Source organism: Hibiscus syriacus, unplaced genomic scaffold (assembly GCF_006381635.1).
Source record: "Hibiscus syriacus cultivar Baekdansim isolate YM2019G1 unplaced genomic scaffold, ASM638163v2 tig00116984_pilon, whole genome shotgun sequence".
Lineage (NCBI taxonomy): Eukaryota > Viridiplantae > Streptophyta > Magnoliopsida > Malvales > Malvaceae > Hibiscus > Hibiscus syriacus.
Genome location: NW_024063507.1, coordinates 2,468,095 through 2,474,230, shown reverse-complemented (window position 1 = coordinate 2,474,230; position 6,136 = coordinate 2,468,095). Strand labels below are relative to the sequence as shown.

Genomic DNA, 6,136 nt, shown 5'->3' with positions numbered 1-6,136 from the left:
CTCTTTCATCTCATATCAGTCAGTGGGTATCGATACCAACATGTGGCTTTCGATATCAAAGGCCTATTATCGATACAGAATGGTCAGTATCGGTACCAACAGACAATTTAGGATAGATAATCCAATCGATCAAGGGACTAGAAATGAGGGACCCAAACAAACTAGAATCATAGTAAATAGGACTTCAAATGATAACAATAATTAATAAAAGAACATTAGAAACAATAACAGTCACGATTACATAAAAACTATCCTTTTTTGACACTCAAGAAACAGTCAGGACACTCGAGTCTCTTTAGCAGAATATGACAATCAGAGTATGTCCATTCAGTGCCAAGGCACTTTAGTAGCCGTCTGGATGCCCCAAGACTCGATGGAATAAGTTGGTCGGGTGTACATTTTTTATGCAATTTTGGATCTCACCCAGAGTACCTGAGGGTATTCTGACAAGCTAGAGGGGTGTGTGAGCTCCAAGATGCAGAACCCTCAATCGCACCATGATGCAGCCACAACTTAATAGATCAGTATTTTGCATGTTTCAGACCTGTGCCACTAGCCAACTCATTTAGTGAATGCATGCATTATAGTACAATACAATTATTAGACAGACACTGAACTCATAAGATCAACGTTCGGAATGTGTTTCTATGCACATGTTCTTAGGAGGTCGTTCATGAAAATTATCGTCATCAGATATTCTAGTGCACCAAATCAGACCAGCCGAAACATATAGTATGTCTTGAGTCATTCTTAGATGACATGTGCTATTTATGGACCCTTTTGTACTCAGTCGTAACTCTGTTTTGCTTTAAACATAGTATTGTATTATTTAGAAATTTGGGAGCTCCTCGTTCGGGAAATCTTATTACGATGTTTATTTTATTTTCTACGGATGAACTATTATCAGTTGTTTTATAAATCAGTTTTTAAAAGAAATTTTTGGGTAGCCATTTCGATGGCCTGTGTGACATCGTAATCCATGGATCTTTGGGTTAGACTAGATTAGGGTGTTACAAATACTCCAAGTTCCTTAAACCCCCTGCAAAACCTTTTTGAGAACCATAGCCAAAGTTTGTGTTTGAGGGCTTGAATCGAAGCTCAAGGAGTGAAGATAATGTTTTTTTACCTTAGCCTAACTAGATTAGGATTAAATACCAATAAAGCTTCCACCTTTGTTCAAGCTTCTAAGGGAAGAAGGTGATGTTTGAAGGAGAAGAAGATGACAAAGGATAGTTGATAAAAATGAGGAAGAAAGTCAGGCGTGAGATCACCCAAATTAATAGGTGTTTAGTCTTTGCTTTGAAAATTGGTATAATCACCTCCTTGGTCCCTCAAGCTTTGGTCACAATTCAAAAATATCATTTTAAGGCCAACTGGGCTCAATATAAGCCCAAATCAAATATTTACCTAAAGGAAGTTTCTTTGAAAAACAAATATTTTCTCCAAGCATTTTTCCTTTTGTGTGTGTGTGTGTTTTCTTGGAAGATTCCCAGATGGAAAAGTAGTTATATCTATCAAGTTCCACATTCTTAAATAATCAAAATATCCGAAAAGGTAACTCACTTCTTTGCCTTTTGACCATGCAAATACCAGTTTGAATCATAGCTCTTCTCTTTCATGAAAAAAAGGAAGTATTAGATATTTCATTTTGTTTCTGTTCATTTTGGCGTCTTGGGTTATCTTTTCTTTCAATTAAAACCCATTTATTAGAATTGAGTTCTCCATTGGATGATTCGATTGCCATCATAAAAGAAGTATAATTTTAGATATAAAGAGTGTTTAGATGTTGATGGATAAATACCCGCCTAGAAGGCAATATCCATTCCCTTATCCCTATGGATACCTTCCACCATATCAACAAGTTCCAAACGCTTATCCAGCAGTAGTTCCATATCTACCCCAAATCTCCCAATCACCTTCCTTTCGTTATTCTCACTATCCTGGATCCATCCCTTTCCAACATCCATACCCGGTTCCTCCAAAAACAACTCCTCGCCCAGTTCTCAACCATCAAAGTGCTTTTAACTATTCATCAGCTTTCCCTTATCCGCAATCCCTATCTGCTCATTGCTTGCCTCCTGAAAATGATCCCCAAGTATCTCTCCCTTATATACAACCTGACCAACAAGCTCCTGAAATTAAGTCCGAGTCACCTTATGGACAAGATAATTTCACAAGTCATCAAAGTGCCAGATCTTTAGGAGCAAATACGGATTGTAACCGATCTGCTGCTCCGATTTATCCTCCGTTAGATGAAGATTTGAGTAATGCCACATTGTCCGATAGTCGCTCGACATCTTCTGCAACACAACCGACACCTTCAGTGCCTCTTTTATTAACTGTTACACCAACACCTGAACAACAAAGTCCAGTTAACGGTAATGTTACTGCACAGACTTCGAATGGATATACACACTCATATTCTAGGACTAGCAGTTGGGAGAGGGAGCCATATTTTAGCCCAAGAGATTCAATCCAGCAACCTGTTTTATGCCAAACGAGTTCATTCAGTGGATCAAAAGATAAAAATTTGCAGATTGTCCCCAACATGGATATGTTCCAAAAGACCTTAGGCGATATGTTTGTGATGATACCTGCAAATGTGATTCTTATGTCACAATTGCAGTTGGTGATGCTGTTGTGGGGAGGACTTTTGTGATTAACAATGCTGAAAACCTCTCTGGCTGCAACATTTCAATGTTCCTGTCGCACATTATGTCGCTGAAGTGCATTTTGTTGTTAAAGACAGTGATGTTGTGGGATCACAGCTGATAGGTATTGTGCCAATTCCAGTGGAGCAGATATACACGGGGCAAGGGTTGAGGGTGCCTAACCAATTCTGCATACTAATGGAAAGCACTGTAAGCCTGGAGCTTTCATGCAACTATCAATTCAGTACATACCGATGGAAGAGTTGTGCTTATATCATCATGGAGTCGGTGCAGGTCCTGACTATTTGGGGGTTCCTGGCACATATTTTCCTCTTAGGAAGGCAGGAAAGGTGACTCTTTATCAAGATGCCCATGTCCTTGATGGGTGCCTTCCAAATTTCAAACTTGACCAGGGGATTACCTATGTTCATGGAAAGTGTTGGAGTGACATTTTTATGCTATTCATCAATCTAGGCGCTTGATTTACATTACAGGGTGGTCAGTTTGGCACAAAGTTAGACTGGTCCAGGATGGTGGTCCTGCATCAAGTTGCACTTTGGGGGATTTGCTCAGGTCGAAGTCCCAGGAAGGTGTTAGAGTGCTACTTCTGTTATGGGATGATCCCACTTCAACAAGCATTTTGGGATACAAAATGGGGAATAACTTGTATCATATCACGTTATCTGTTTTGCATAATGTCTTCAGGGTTAACAGTCACCTATTTATGGTAAGGAATCTATTTCTTAATATCTTAATATTAAGTCCATTTATAATTATTTAGGTTCATGAAGTGTTTAAAGTCTAAACCAATTGACATTTTGACAACAAAAGTATATGTCGACCATCGTGCATAGCAGGATAGTAGAGAAAATGACATATAAAAAAAATGAATGATGACAATGAGAAAACAAAAAACTTAGTCCTCTATGTTCGTGTGTTGTTTAAGTGCATGTCTCACTAGTGGCTCTTTGGTTGGTGTTGATGGTAGAAAGTATCTACTAGAAAAAAAGCAGATAAGACTATCAGTTTGGCCTGCATGGTCTTATCGTAACAAAACACATGTAGATCTTCATGTTCTGTACTTGTATAGGTTTATGCTGTTGGCACATTTTTCTGTTTTCACTTTAAAAAGCTTTGCATATTCTGGGTTTTACATTAACCTCTTTAAATTGAAAAATGTAGGATGGAATAATGCAAACCCATGATGAGGAAACACGCCGGTTTTTCAAGCATACTTCGGTGCAAGTGTTACTCTGTCCTCGAATCACTGGAAAGCGACATAGTTGGGTCAAGAAAAATGTTAGGTTAATACACTATCATTGTTTTTATGGTTGGTTAAACCGTTAAAGCACTTCATCTTTTTCTGACTTATTCAATTATTATGAAATTGGGACAATTTATACGCACCATCAGAAAACTGTAATTGTAGATGCCGATGCTGGTGGAAATAAAAGAAAACTCATTGCTTTTTTGGTGGACTTGACTTATGTGGTGGGTGATATGATTCTTCACATCATCCTCTATTTAGGATACTACGTACCTTTCATAAGGATGACTAGTATAACCCTCCATTACATAATCAGGGTAGTGTTACTGGTTGTCCAAGATAAGCATGGCATGACTTGCATTGCAAGACTGATGGGCAGAAATTACACCCTGCTTCAAAAATTGCAACTTTTCATAGTTTCGATCAGAATCATAATCATTCACTCTTTGCACAGGAGCCAACAACTTAATTCCAATGGAAATTGCTCTTAAGATTGCCAGTAAAATTGCAGCACATGAGAGATTTGCTGCCTATATAGTTGTTCCAATGCTTCCAGAAGTTGTTCCAACAGGCTCCGCTACTCAAAGGATTCTATTTTGGCATGTAGGCTTTCACTATAAACTTGGCATTAAAATCGTCAGAGTTTTGACATAGTATTCTTTTTCTTCATTCAATGTTGCAGCATAAAACTATGCAAATGATGTACGAGACTATTCATAGGGCTTTGGTGGAGGCCGGACTTGAGAATGCTTTCGCACCGCAGGATTTTTTGAATTTCTTCTGTCACGGAAATCGTGAGATTAATGAATTTCAAAGCATTGTACCTTATAATACTTCTGCAGCCACTCCTCAGGTAATCCATACCATGTCCCTACTACCATTGTTTTGGTACTGCAATGTTATAGTTCTCTTTTCCCTTTAGCGCAATATCATAATACTATTAGCAACATCAAAATCCTTGTTTTTGCATTAAAATTTTCCCTGTTTTACCATTCCAGGGTCGTAGCCGTAAAAATCGGAGATTTATGATCTCTGTCCTTTCAAAAGGTATGATTGTTGACGATGAATACATAATAATTGGGTCCGCAAACATCAATCAACGCTTAATGGAGGGTATTAGGGACACCGAGATCGCAATGGGAGCTTATCAACCTCAACAGACCTGGGCAAAAAAACTTTCCAGTCCATATGGACAGGTAACGCTTATCAGCAACATCACACCGATTGAAATGCAAACTGAGCCACGTTGGTCATGGAAATACGAACTCGAAAGTTTAGTGCCTAACTCTGTGTTGTGCTCCGAAGATATATGGATATAGGATGTCACTGTGGGCGGAACATCTTGGAGTTATCGAGGAGTGTTTCACTCAACCGGAGAGTCTCGAATGCGTAAGACGGGTGAAGCACATGCCTGAGACGAATTGGAAACAATTTGCAGCCGATGAAGTAACGGAGATGAGAGGACACTTGCTCAAGTATCACGTCGATGTGGACCGAAAGGGTAAGGTGAGGCCTCTTGCGGGATGCGAAACTTCCCAGATGTCGGAGGGGCACATAGTTAGCTCATTTCTTGGCATATAAGAAAATCTTACAAATTGAACATAAATGTGACATTCAAATCAAGTATGTTCATAAAGTTGTCCTAAGCCCAGTTTAATGTAGAGCTTTTTTCCGTGGGCATTATTACATTATCATTATCAAACAACTCATTATTTTTGTACATATTCGTTATCGACAACACAAGCCCATACAATGTTTGTTCGCATTAAAATTCCTTATGTCTTGTGCTCATTTAATTTCATTTCTAATAACAATTAATACCTTTAGTCAATATTATTATCGTTTATGATCATGAAATTTATTTGTCGCAACGGTCCATCAGGTGATCCTGATTCTCGTTTCGACTTGAATCGACTGATGGAGCCGCCATCGATCACTTTCGAATTGGATAGATCGGACACCTCGAATATTTACCGAATATTCGTCTTAACAGTGATTTATCGGATTCGGGAATCGTTTACAGTCGATGATCTACGAGTACTCTCAAATTACCCTTTTGGTACCATTAGATTATCTGATTGTCTTAATTGCGAAAATTGAAATTTAAATAAAAATTTAAATTGAAGTCGATCATAGTCATTTAACTTTGACGATCATTTGGAAATTAAATGGTTCCTTTTAAATAAAATAAAGTTAATGTAAAATAAAAGAAATTAAT

General features: G+C 38.2%; 1 pseudogene; it reads left to right on the top strand.

Annotated features, from left to right (window-relative positions):
• Window positions 1–1,789: 1,789 nt before the first annotated feature.
• Window positions 1,790–5,517, top strand: LOC120193002 (annotated as a pseudogene).
• The last annotated feature ends 619 nt before the right edge of the window (window positions 5,518–6,136 follow it).